General features: G+C 41.1%; 1 pseudogene; it reads right to left on the bottom strand.

Annotated features, from left to right (window-relative positions):
• Positions 1-3,217: 3,217 nt before the first annotated feature.
• The window catches only part of LOC108289988, a 28,017-nt pseudogene continuing 16,469 nt past the window's right edge, over positions 3,218-14,765 (bottom strand).

Here is a 14,765-nt window from a genome sequence, read left to right as displayed (position 1 = left end):
GTTAAATGAATAAGTATAGGGATCCCAGGGTCAAGCCCAGTTCAGCTAACTTCAATTCACAGTGTAGGAGGCCACTGGATTCCAAATTGATATACAAATTGCTGCAGAAGTAAGTTGGCATGACTGGTGGAGATAGGAACTTACCACCATGAAATTCCTTCAACCTCGGTGGAATTATTTCGGCTGTATTACTTTAAAATTCATATATCTTAACATCCAGAGTTATAACGGCTCATGCAGTATTTTAATGCAAATTAAACAAAGGAGTCTCTTCTTTCTGGTAGACATAACCCTAGACTGGGGCTTATGACTTGGTGAGTACCTCTTCTCCCTTCCTCATTTCTCTCTTGATTGGAGCCCTTGAGCAAGGCAGTCTGCACATGGAGGCTCTACTGGGGTTACTGCAAGGAAAGCAAGACATGCACTGGTTTGGGTCTCAGAGCTGTAGGCTGCTGCATTCTGTGTGTGTGTGTGTGTGTGTGTGTGTGTGTGTGTGTGTGTGTGTGTTGGGGGGCGGGGATAGTAATTTCCTTGATTATCTTTTTGTGATGTGCTTATTGTGGTCACCAGGGCTGCCAGGCATGTTTTGTGGGTGAGAAAGGGAGGAGTATATTGTAGAGAGAGTGGAAAACTCCACTCAAATTCTCCTGCCTCAGGATGTGCAGGGAGTGAGGCAGCTGCAGAATAGCATACATGTGCAGATTACCTGAGAGGCACTTTGGAGTAGATGTTATAATTTCTTTTCTGGCTCTGGCCTCACTCCCAGTTCCAGTGAAAATTAGGAAATCAGGAAGTCCTAGTTGAAGCAATCAGACAAGAGAAAGATCTAAAGGGCATCCAAATTAGAAAGGCAGAAGTCAAATTATTTTTGTTTGCAGATGACATAATATTATATTTTGAAAAACCTGGAGACTCCACTGCAAAACTATTAGAACCAATAAACTTAGTAAAGTTGCACAATACAAAATCAACATAACAAAAATTACTAGCATTAGTAACATTTCTATATGCCAATAGTGAACAATCTGAAAAAGAAATCAAGAAAGTTATCCCATTTACAATAGCCACCAACAAAATAAAATAAAATACCTAAAAATAAACTTAACCAAAGAAGTGAAAGATCTGTACAATAAAAACTATAAAACATTGATGCAAAAATTGAAGAGGACACAAAAAATGGAAAGATAGTCCATATTCATACACTAGAAGAATCAATATTGTTAAAATGTCTATACAACCCAAAGCAGCCTAAAAACTAAACGTAATCCCTATCAAAATGCCAAAGACATTATTCACAGAAATAGAAAAAATAATCCTAAAACTTATATAAAACCATAAAAGACTCAGAATGGCCAAAGCCATCCTGAGCAAAAAGAACAGAATTGAAGAAATCACATTACCTGAGTTCAGATTATACCATAGTGCTATTGTAAGCCAAACATCATGGTATCAACATAAAAACAAACACAGAGACCAATTTAACAGAATAGAGAACCAGAAATAAAATCCACACATCTGTACTGAATTCATTTTCAACAAAGTTGACAGGAATATACATTGGAGAAAGGACAGTCTCCTCAATAAGTGGTGCTGAGAAGCAAGACTATCCATATGCCGAAGAATGAAATTAGACCCTTATCTCTCACCACATACAAAAATCAAATCAAAATGGATTAGAGACATAAACCTAAGACCTCAAACTATGAAACTACTAAAAGAAAACATTGGAAAAACTCTCCAGTACTTTGACCTAGGCAACTGTTTCTTGAGTAATACCCTGCAAGAACAGGTAACCAAAGCAAAAATGGACAAATGGGATCACATCAAGTTAAGAAGCTTCTGCGCAGCAAATGAAACAATCAACAAAGTGAAGACCCACAGAATGGGAGAAAACTTTTGCAAACTATCCATCTGACAAAGAATTAATAACCAGAATATATAAGAAGCTCAAGCAACTCAATGGGGGGAAAAATCTAACAATCTAATTTAAAAATGGGCAAAAGATCTGAATAGACATTTCTCAAAAAGAGACATACAAATGGCAAACAGGTATATAAAAGGTCCTCAACCTTACTGATTATCAGAGAAATGCAAACAAAAACTACAATGAGATATCATCTCATCAGAGTGAAAATAACTTTTATCTAAAAGACAGGCAGTAATGAATGCTGGTGAGCATGTGGAGAAAAGGGAACCCTCCTACACTGTTGGTGGGAATGCCAGTGAGTATAACCGCTGTGGAGAACAGTATGGAGGTTCCTTGAAAAACTAAATCTAGGCCTGTCATATGATCTAGCAATCCTACTCCTAGGTTTATCTCCCCAAGAAAGAAAATCAGTATACCAAAGCAATATCTGCACTATTATGTTTATTGCAGTACTATTCACAATAGCCAAAATTTGGAAGCAACCTAAATGTCCATCAACAGATGAATGAATAAAGAAGATGTGGTACATATACACAATGGAGTACTATTCAGCCATATAAAAGAACGAGATTCTGTCATTTGCAACAACATGGATGGAACTGGAAGACATTGTTAAGTGAAAGTAGCCAGGCACAGAAAGACAAACTTTGCGTGTTCTCATTAGTTTGTGGGAGCTAAAATTTAAAACAGTTGAATTCATGGAGATATAGAGTAGAATGATGGTTACCAGAGGCTGGGAAGGGTAGTTGTGAGGGAGGGGGTTGTCAAGTGGCAATGGTTAATGGGTACAAAAATACACTAACTAGATAGGATGAACATGATCTAGTACTTGATAGCACAACAGGGTGATTGCAGTAAAACATAATTTGTTGTACATTTAAAAATAACTAAAAGATTATAACTGGAATGTTTGTAATACAAGAAATGATACATTCTTGAGATGCTGGGTACCCCATTTACCTTGATGTGATTATTATCTATTGTATGCCAGTTACAAAATATCTCATGTACCCCATAAATATTCATACACTTACTATGTACCCACAACAACTAACAAATTGACAATGCCTCTATGATGAAGACCCCATAAAAATTCCTCAACTATGGGGTTCAGAGAGCTTCCAAATTAATGAACATGTGGGAATGTCTAGATGATAGAGCATCCAGAGAGGGCATCAGAGTTCTGTGCCCTGCCCCTCATTCCTTGCCCTGTCTCTCTCTTTTTATTTATTTATTTTTTTTGAAGGAAAATTTGCATGAATTATTTTTATTTACAGAAACAGTGTACATTTAACCCAGTTTCGTGGCAAGTTCTTTAGACTTTGCCTTTTCTAGCTTGGCGATGCAAGCCACAGACTTGGGACCCAGGACATTGCCTCCCCAGTGACGGCAGATCTCATCATATCTGTTATTGTAGTTGGTGTGGATAGCTTCCACCAGCTTAGCCAAAGCACCTTTGTCTTCCGAGTTAACGTGTGTGAAGGCGACAGTGGTGCAGGTCTTCCTGTGGACTAGACGTCCCAGTCTTGCCTTCCCCTTGATGATGCAGTAAGGGACTCCCAGTTTACGACAGAGGGCAGGCAAGTAGACAACCAGCTCAATGGGATCCACGTCGTGTGCAGTCACCACCAGCTGAGCTTTCTTGTTCTCCACCAAGGTGGTGACCGTGTTAACTCCTGCTTGAAGGACAGGTGGTCTCTTAGTGGGGACGTCCCCTTTGCCAGCTGCTTTCTTCTCGGCCCAGGCCAACAGCCTCTGCTTCTTTTCTTGCTTCGTCTCTGGTCTTTACTTGTGGGCCAGCTTAAGCAGCTGAGTAGCTGTTTGGCGGTCCAGGGCCTGGGTGGACTGGTTAATTGCAGGAGGCACTTTCAGCCTATTACAGAGGATGGCTCTCTGCCACTGCAACCTGATATAGCGGGGCCATTTCACAAAGCGGGTGAGGTCTCTTTTGGGCTGGATGTCTTGTCCAATGCCAAAATTTTTAGGCCTTTTCTCAAATAGTGGATTCACCACTTTCTTGGCCTCCTGCTTCTTCACGACAGCAGGGGCTGGAGCCACCTTCTTCCCCTTGGCCTTCTTTCCTTTCGGAATCTTGGGCGGCGGGAAGAGAGGGTCCTGTCTCTCTCTTCATCTGGCTGTTATCTGTATCCTTTTTAATATCCTTTTTAAAAACCATAAATGTAAAAAAAAAATTGGGAACCAGACTTTCAAGGAAGAGCAGTGGATGCCAAAGAGTAGATGCAATAATCCAGGAACTCGGGGGTGAGTGCACAAAACCACATGGTGCATTGTGATGTGTGATTTTAAAGTTGGCTGTTTGTTTAGGCATGGTCATCTAGAGAGAGGGGTTCAAGGGCTTAGGGGTATTTGCTGTGGGCAAACATGTGATTTTCTATGTTCTTTGGACATCTCCTTTAATAAGCTCTTTCTTTCCTCATATGAAATTAATTAACTGGAAACATTACTAAAACATTGGACGAAGTATTCACCATGTTATCTGGCTTCCAAGGGTGAGTCTTTTCCAGAGTTGCAGATTTAGGAGAAGGTCGACTTTGGAGAAGGGAATGTTGAGTGTTCAGTAGTCCAGGGTCACTATGGGGAGGCCATGGACTTATTAGAGGCTGGCCTGAGGATCATATTTAATCATAGGTCTGGCAAGTGCTTTCCTCTCATGGTTCTCCTTCTAGAGAAGCCAGTTGCCAGAAAGTTCTTGGAATTTCTACGACCTTATGATGATATGAACGAAGGAGCAGGAAAGGGAGAGGGAGCAAATGATTCTTGAAATCCTGTAAGTAACTTCTCAGGTACTTTATTATTATTTTTATAATTTTGTGAGACCAGGTCCCACCCTTTTGCCCAGGCTGGAGTGCAGTGGCGTGATCATAGCACACTGTAGCCTCAAACTCCTTGACTCAAGCCATTCTGTTGCCTCAGTCTCCTGAATAGCTGTGACCACAGGCACATGCCAACATGCCCAACTATTTTTTTTTTTTTTTTTGTAGAGATGAGGTCTCACTGTGTTGTTCAGGCTGGTCTTGAACTCCTGAGCCCAAGCAATCCTTCCACCTAGGGCTCCCAAAGTGCTGGAATTACAGCACCATGACCAGACATCAGGTACATTTTTATTTTTTGAGACAGAATCTCACTCTGGTGTTTAGGCTGGAGTGCAGTGGTGCGATCTTGGCTCACTTCAACTTCCAGCTTCCAGGTACAAGTGATTCTTGTGTCTCAGCCTCCCAAATAGCTGGGATTACAGGTGTGCACCATCATACCTGATTAATTTTTGTATTTTTAGTAGAAACAGGATTTCACCATGTTGGCCAGCCTGGGTTCAAACTCCCAACCTCAGGTGATCCACTCACCTCAGCCTTCTAAAGTCCTGGGTTTACAGGTGTGAACTACTGCGTGGAGCCATCAGATACCTTAAATAGTATGGTATTTTGTTTTAAGTTGCCCTCAACCATTTAAAATATGTTTTACTCCTTATACTGATGTAGAAAGCACATTCATACCAGTTAAGACAACTTCCTTGAATCACAGATCTTATGAGGGGTGAAATTGGTCTGCAAACCCAAATCTGGCTTCCTTCTGGTGCACACCACAGGTGCCTTCTCAGTAGAGATGTGCTGGAACCAGTTAAACAGCCACTGAAAGCTTTCCGAAACAGGGTCTGTGCTTCAAGGTATGCATGTTTCAGTTCTGTGGTTGGGATTGAGTTGGTTGGAGCAAGCTTGGTGTCTGGTCTTCAAGGCACCAAGAAGCTTGTCCCTGAGCAGGAGCAAGTTGACATTGTGCTGTGTTTATAGACAACATGTCATTCAAATTAATAAACACTGGGGAATTCACATTACATTAAAAAAGTCTGTCTTCTCCCTATTTTCATTTGCCACTTTCCTTGCTAGGATTCAAAATGAATCATTGTAGGAGGCTAGATCTAAGACATCAAAGATTTGTGGTCAGGCTCAGAAGCAGGTGACTGAGGCTGGGTGCGAGGGAGAGCATGGTAGCAATGATGCAATGACAGGTGGCATAGTGCTAAACTAAAGTTTGACTAACAGCAATTCTCAGTCCTGGCTATATGGTGGCATCACCTGACAGAGTTTTAAATTCTACTGTTACCTAAAGCTAACTCTAGGATTTCTGGTTTATTTAATTGCTTGGGGGTGAGGCTTGGGCAGTGTTATTTTAAAAAGCTTTATATTAGGGAAAATTTCAATCATATGTATATATATATATATGTACACACACACACACACACACACACACACATATATATATATAGTATTATAATAAACCCATGAGTACCCATTACTCAGGTTAATCAGTGACCACTTAAAGCTGTCTTGTTTCATCTATATGTGCACCTATTTCCTATCACTTCTGTGCAATATTTTAAATCAAATCTCAAATATTACATAATTTTATATACAAATATCTCAGAATATACTCTTTTAAAAAAGCAGGTTATTCTGACAAGGTTTGTGCTCTAGTTGATTCCTAACAGGAGGTCAGGAAGTGGGCAAACGTGATTTTCTATGTTCTTTGACAAGGGGTAAAGGAGAGTGACTGAGTGGAATGCAGATCCCCAGGGCAGCTCAGCCCCTGAAGTAAGGTTAGTACAGATTGTTTTTGCAAGGCTGCCAATTTCGCTAGATTCAGAAGAAGATTTCTCTCTTGAGATCTGGTTCCCTATGTCCACCTAACTATAGCAGTCTCCACCTGGATAGTCCATTTCAATCTGTCCCCTTGGATATTCTATCTTGCAATTAGTACAACCATCTACTCCAGTCCAGAAATAAGAAAGTTGTCTTGTGAATCTTCCCTTTCCTCTCCCATTCCTTCACCATCTAATGAATGACCAACCAGCAAAGAAGTTTAATCTAATGAAAATATTCCCCCCAGCTCCATCTCTGTCCTCTGAGTCCATCAGATTTATCAGTTTCTTCTGTATCCTACCAGGATGTACCATCATAGACAAGCAAAAACACGTATATCTCCTCTATGGTTGTGCATAACTGTAGCATATTATAAACAACTCCTGTACCTTGCTTCTTTCACTAAGTGTGTCTTGTCAACTTGTTCTTATTAGTACAGAAAAACTTCCTCATTTTTTATGAGTGTGTGTTTCATTGTAAAGCAAGACTCCTACTTACAGATGTTTATGTTGTTTACAATCTTGTTGCAAAAGACTGTTGTTAATACGCCTTTTTGCACATTTACAAATATATCTGTAGAACGAATTCTTGGAAGGGAAATTGCTGGGTCAAAGGGAATGTGCTTTTGTAATTTTGATATATATTGGTAAATTATTGTTGAAGGATAGTTTTTTAAAGGAAGACAATAATAACAACACACATATAGATATAAAATCAACATGTGGCTGTTCTGCCAGGATGGCCAAATAGGAACAGCTCTGGTCTGCATTTCCTTCCCAGTGAGAGTGATCCAGAAGGCAAGTGACCTCCACATTTCTAACCAAGGTACCAGGTTCATCTCATTAGGACTGGTTAGACAGTTGGAGTAGCCCAAGGAGGGCAATCTGAAACAGGGTGGGGTATTGCCTCACCTGGGAAGTATAAGGAGCTGGAGAACTCCCTCTCCTAGCCAACGGAAGCCATTAGGTTTTTGCTTTTTTCCACTCTAAAGCTTTCTTCTTCCTTGTCTGCCTATGAATATCTGCCAAATGTCGGTGATGATGGTTGACTCCTTTGCCATAGCAAGTGCAGGATTAAAAGCCTTTGCTAGTTCTCATTTGGGTGGTCTTCATTTAGTTCCACACTCTTCTTAAGTAGGGCTTCCTGTATGAAATTTTCTTAATGTCCTCACCCATGATGATACAATAATCTCTTTTGATACTGATCTTTTGGGGGTGTGTGTGTTTTGTCCCTGCAATAAAACGCTATGATTTTTGAGGGAAGAAAACAAATATTTTCTCTAATATTTTCTAAAAATAGCACAGTTCTGTGTACATCATGAACACTTCTTCATGTGCAGTTGATAGATTTATTTTATTTCCATGAAAACTTATAGTTTCTGTGGCAGAGTCAAGCTAGATATTCACCAATTTATTGCCTTTTCTTAGGCATACAAGAAAACTCTTTCCCAGCCTCCCATGAGATTAGGTTGGAACATTAAACTGAGTTCTGATCAATGAAAACATCATTAATGATATGATACTTCCGATATGCGGCAGGAAAGACAGGGTGGACCTTCTCTCCTCTTTCTCTACCCTTTTTGTGGCTAGAAGCAAACAACTGCATGACAATAGTGAAGAAGTTCAAAGATGGAACACCCCCACTCTCCACCCCAGGCTGCTTGGAGAAGAGCCTCACAGGATTGTTGTCAAACTAGCCTTTGCCAATGACCTGCACAAGAGGTAAACCTTCAGTAAGCCTCTGAGATCAAGCTCTCCCCACAATCCCTCAAATTGTTAGTATAATCTTGACTAATAGCACAGTTTCTTCCTTTTATAGTCACTGGAGGTCTGTCAATTGTGCCCTGCACCTTCCATGAAAACTTTCACCAATGTAAACAATTTTGCAATATTTTTACCATTTCAAAATGTATATTTGCTATGATTGCCTCAAGTACACTGAGTTCAGGGCTGGCTCCAGGGGTTTGCAAACTGTTTAGAAGGATCCCATACTTGATTTAATGCTCTGATATTGCTGTCTTAAAATTCTAATTTTTGAACAAAGGGTCCTCCATTTTTATTTTGCACTGGGCCTCATGAATTATGTAGCCAGTTCTGACTGAGTGACATGGGCATCAGTTGTGATGGAGGTGAGTCAGATTTCTCTTTCAACAAATTATAAGATGAATCATTTAAATCCTAAAACTTAATGAACTTGAGAATGACATAAAGAGCTCAGAAAACCATGACCCAAAATAAACAAAGGGAGTTGCCCCCGCTTCTTTGTTCTCTGCATAGCTGGTGCTCACACTATGAAAAGTACCTTTGCTGGAAGTTCTTTGAGCATGGGAAAGGCTCACATTGTTTTGTACACTAATAGATTTTTAAAATTTACTTTTCATGTCAATATATACATAGGGATATCTTGCATTCTTCCTAAAGTGAAGTAAGGCATGAAAAGATGAACATGGTATGTGTTATGAGTTAAATTGTGTTGTCCCCCTAAGTCATCCCCAAAAAGTTATGATAGAGTCCAAACCACCAGTACGTCAGAATATAACCTTATTCAAAATCAGATCTATACAAAGGTAATCAAGTTAAAATGAGAACATTAGAGTATCCCTAATCCAAAATAACTTGTATACTTATAAAAGGAGAAAATTTGGACCCAGGCAGACACACATAGAGAGAAGGTGATGTGAAAAGACACTGAGAGAAGACAGCCATCTACAAGCCAGGAGAGAGGCCTGAAGCAGAGCCTTCCCTTAGAGCCTCCAGAAGAAACTATACTTGTCAACACCTTGATCTTTGTGTTGTAGCCTAAAGAACTATGAGACAATAATACATTTTTATTTTATAAGCCACCTAGGATATAGTACTTTGTTACAATAGCCCTAGCAAGCTAATACAGTATGCGTATGTAACAATAATAACATAGTAATAACAATAACATAATAATTGTGATCCTTGCGTATTTCTTCAAGCTATCCAAGATGGAGATACTATAAAGAAATCCAATTTCACATGACACATATACAGTATTTTTAGCCTATACTTTTGTGAATGTTTAAGGACACTTATTACATGACTATAATTCATGAGTTGGCTGTTTTCCCACAGTATTAAGATGACATTTAAAAAATATATATAAGAGATGGGGTCTTGTCATATTGACTCGGCTGGTCTTGAACTCCTGGCCTCAAGTGATCCTCTCATCTTGACCTCCCAAAGTGCTGGGATTACAGGCGTGACCACTGTGCCTGGCCAAGTGTTACATCTTGAACTCTTCCATTTCTTCTTCCAGTTTTGATCTGTATTGTAAGTTAACTTTGGCATTTATGGAACTGGAAAGAGCAGTGAGGATTGCTTTCAACTCAGACTTCCTTTTAAAGCATTGTGAAAAGTGATGGATATAGCAGTTGCAAGAGGCTTGTTGCCATCTCGTTGTATCTGGGCATTTTGCCCTATCATACCTTTTTGCTTAGTTGAGCTTAATTGTACAGGCAATTTACTATTTATGGAGACAGGAGGGAAGGAGGAACCTCAAAAACAGTGAGCATCCTTAATGAAAGAAGGAAACATTTTAGTTATAAAGTTAAATTTATAAGTTAAATTTAACTGTGATCCAACAGCTAAAGCAAAAGAGATCCAAGAATAACCCTAGTTATTGGCAAAACAAACTTCATTAGGGTGGGAACATTTGGCTCTGAGGAGGATGATAAATTCAGAAGCTGAGAGTTTGCATGTTGTGATGTTTGATTTTGCTTAAAGACCTCTTAATATAGAGCCAGATGAACAGTTCTAGGCTCTTAAGAATTTGGAAACTCCCTTTTCTACTGGCATTAAATAAGAAGTGAAATCTCAGTTGAGATGATGGGGCCCAAACTAAATTCAAATGTGAGAAGTCTATAAATCACAATGCCAGGATCTGGAACCCGGGGGACACTGGCCATAATCTGTGGTTTGAGACTTTGAGCCAATGTAAGGACTGTGGCCACAAGACAGGAAGTAAGACCAGGAAACCAAACAGGGGTTCAGGCATTACTTTGAAGGTGCATCTGGCTCTGTAAGCCAAGAGGGAGGCAGCAAAGAGAGCCAGGCCCAGCATGCAGACAGCATTCTGCCAGGCAGAGCCAGGCGGAATCAGCACCTTGGAAAAAGAGGAGTAGGTCCTGCTCCAGCAATCTTCCGGGCACATCCCTCCTCCTTGGCAGAGCAGCCCACAGGGATGGTGAGTGGGATGTCCTTGGTTTACAGGACCAAGAGTAAGTCAAAGACTAGGTAACCCTGAAATGACCTTTTTAAGGAGTGCCAAAGTTAGGGCTTTCTAGTCTCTAGCCCTTTCATATGAACCTACATGGATTATGGGATGTTGAAACTAAACTAGATGAAAGCAAAGTCTAATTAGCTATCTTGGAATCGTTATTAAGGTGGAAAAGGGAGTTAAGGAACTTTTCGTTCAACAATTAAATGTCTTCTGTGAGCTCAACCCTGGATGAGGCAGTGTGAGAACAAAGATGAAAAAGATTCAGTCTGTGCTTTCAAAGAGCTCACAGACCAGAAAGGCAGATGAACCAAAGGCAAATCATGACAGTGCAGCAAGATGCCGTGCAGTGCGGCGGGATGTGCACTGGTGACTCAGGAGTCCAAGAGGACCCTCGGGGAAGCAGTCTCACAGAGCGGTGGTGCCTGCCACAGAAGGGCCTGTTCTGAAGCTGTGTCTGCATGCAAGCATACTATTTCTTCCTTTGGCTGTGTGCTTATTAGGGGTGGTAAGAGAAAAGGGTTTGGCGCCACCAGGGCTGGCCCTGGGGTAGGGCATTTGAGTGTGCACGTTACATGCACTTTCTCTGCATGTAAAACTTAATGGAGTACCCAAAAAATCAGTGATCAAGGTAAAGAATACTTTAATGCAGATTTAATTTTTTAATTATTTAGTTATTTATATTTTTTTGGGACAGGGTATCTCTCTGTCACCCAGTCTGGGAGTGCTGTGGCATGGTCACAGCTCACTGCAGCCTCGACCTCCTGGCTCAAGTGATCCTCCTGCCTCAACCTCCAAGTAACTGGGACTACAGGTGTGCACTCCTATACCAGCTAATTAAAAAGATTTTTTTTGGTACAGACTGGTTCTTGCCATGTCGCTCAGGCTAGTCTCAAACTCCTTAGTTCACGTGATTTCTCACCTTGGACTCCCAAAGTGCTTGGATTATAGACATGAACCATCACACCTGGCCTTTGCAATATTTTTTAAAATAAAAATTAATGCCAAAAATAAAATCCATGATGAGCAAAACTTCCAAATCTTTAATACACTGGGCTATACTGGGACCTGAAGCAAAAGGAAAAAGTGTCAGTCATTCTGATACTTTCTGTAAAATTTTGATACTTTGTTTATCATGACTTTTTGGCATTAATATTGATTATTAAAATATTGCATTAAAATATATCTTCATTATGCTAATGAAATAAGCCAGTCACAAAGGGATAAATACTGTATGATTCATTTATATGAAGCTCCTGGAATTAGCAAATTCATAGAGACTGACAGTAGAATAGTGGTTACCGAGGATTGGAGGAAGAAGGAATGGCGAGTTATTGTTTAATAGATACAGTACAGAGCTTCTCTCTGAGATGATGAAAAAGCTCTTGAGAGGGACAGAGGTGATGATCGTACAATGTGAATATATTTCATGCCACTGAATTGCATGCTTAAAAATTGGTAAAAGAGTAAATATTATATATATTTCCCCACAACAGAAGTATTATTTATCTTAATTACTGAACGTTTTGGTGCCCTCTTACATTGGCTCCTGTGTTAAGTGCCCATTTTCCTCACTCCAGTCCTCAGCCTGGCATCAGCCTGTTATGCAGGAGGTTGAGAGGCAGCACAAAGAAAAGAAAGACCTTGTGAGAGAGGGAGAGAAATGCAGGTATCAGAGGAGACCTGGCAAGGAGGTATTAGCTGAGCTCAGCATTGAAGCTCGAGGTGGGTGGAAGACATTCCCAGCAGAAGGACTAGCAGATGTGGACCATGGGAGCTGGTGTTCCATGTGAGGATATGGAGACCTGCTGGGGAGGCAGGTGGGCCAGGCTTGCTGGAGGGGCAAGTTTGGTCTGGGGGTAAGGAGTGAGGTGTAGCCTTTGGAAATGAGATTACAAAGGTGAACTGGGACAAGCTCATGGAGAACCCGGTATGAGGGTTAACTGCAGTCTTTAGGCAGTGTGGGATAATGAAGTTTAAAAACAGAACAAATCTTCGTTTCTAGAGTGCTATGACATGGTGTGGGGTGGAGGTGAGAAGGGGAGGAGATCTGGAGCCTCAAAAGCAGCTCCAGTGGTGGGTGCTGCCATACCCAGAGAGGAGATGAAGGGGCAGCGCTAACACAGAAGCCAAAGAGAGCCAGATGAGGAGGATTGGAGATGCTGTCAGATGGTTGAACTGATAGGATTCTACCCATCTAGATTAAACTAGATTAAAAAGGGTTATATTGGGGCCAGGCGCAGTGGCTGAAGCCTGTAATCCCAGCACTTTGGGAGACCGAGGTGGGTGGATCACGAGGTCAAGAGATCGAGATCATCCTGGTCAACATGGTGAAACCCTGTCTCTACCAAAAATACAAAAAATCAGCTGGGCATGGTGGCGCGTGCCTGTAATCCCAGCTACTCAGGAGGCTGAGGCAGGAGAATTGCCTGAACCCAGGAGGCAGAGGTTGTGGTGAGCCGAGATCGCGCCATTACACTCCAGCCTGGGTAACAAGAGCAAAACTCCATCTCAATAAATAAATAAATAAATAAATAAATAAATAAATAAAAAGCGTTATTGGTTAGTACCTCTAATTTTGCTAAGAGGAAGCTGCATGGAAGAATGCTTTCCAGCTGGATTCTGGGGACTGACTGTCTGGGCTCAAACTGTGGCTTGATCACTTGTAGTGGAATGACCTCAGGAAACCTCAGGAAAGTTTCTTACCCTCTTAGTGCCTCAATTTCTTCATTTGCAACATGGGAATAATATTAGTAACTACCTCAAAGGATTATCATCAAGATGAAATGAGTTACTATTTGTTAAGCACTTAGAATTTGCCTGGCATGTAGTAAGCTCTAAATGACTGTTAAAGTAGCAGAAATAAATAAGTAAAATAATGTTGCAGATCACCTTACTGAGGCATTGTCCAAGAATACTGGGATAAAATTCTAGGAATGTTTTATGTAGAGTCACTATCAAGCACTAAGGAGAATGACTGGTGTCTATTAAGCATCAGAGGAGATGTAGGTAAGTAGATATTGCCCATATAAAAGAAAGCTCTGTAATCCCAGCACTTTGGGAGGCTGAGGCAGGCAGATCATGAGGTCAAGAGATCCTGGCCAACATGGTGAAACCCCATCTCCACTAAAAAAATACAAAAGTTAGCTGGGCATGGTGGCACACGCTTGTGGTCCCCAGCTACTCGGGAGGCTGAGGCAGGAGAATTGCTTGAACCCAGGAGGTGGAGATTGCAGTGAGCTGAGATTGCACCACTGCATTCTAGCCTGGTGCCTGGAGACAGAGCAAGACTCTGTCTCCAAAAAAAAAAAAAAAAAAAAGCTCTGGCATTGGAGACATGGTGCAACATGCTAAAATGATGCAAAGATGAAGCAAAGAGCTCACTGGAATCTGGAATCTGTAACTTCCAGCAGGTGGATGAAAAACAGAGTGCCCACTTTGTAGAAGACCTGGCCACTCTCCTCTCATTTCCCAGCACACCACCTGACAATTCTGTTTGCTGGAGGAATTTGGTCAATTGCTGGGAAGGATTTATTTGTATTTATTTATTTAGTCAATTTAGTAGAAATAAATAAAGACATGGATGCCCGTGGCAAAGGTCACGCCCAGGATCTTGCCCCTCTGCCTGGCAGCTGTGTTTCACATGCTCATCTCTGCCTGGAATGCCACGCCCACTCCGACCCTCAGTAACTACTATTTGTCCTTTTGATCTCAGTGATAATGTTAGTTCCTCAGGGAAACTGCCTCCACTCCCCGAGACTATATATCCACATGACATTGTGTACCTTTCCTTCATGTCTTTTGTCATGGTTTGTAATTACGTTTGGGGATCATTTATCTTTTCCGTTAGACAACAAGCTCCATAAGGGCAGGGGTTGCTTTTTCTCACCTCGCAGGAGCATCGCTGTTTCCTTGGTGCCTACACAGCACCAGAACAGTGT

This window comes from Cebus imitator, unplaced genomic scaffold, assembly GCF_001604975.1.
Source record: "Cebus imitator isolate Cc_AM_T3 unplaced genomic scaffold, Cebus_imitator-1.0 Scaffold418, whole genome shotgun sequence".
NCBI lineage: Eukaryota > Metazoa > Chordata > Mammalia > Primates > Cebidae > Cebus > Cebus imitator.
Note: the sequence above shows the minus strand (reverse complement) of the source record. Positions and strands in the feature narration are given on the sequence as shown.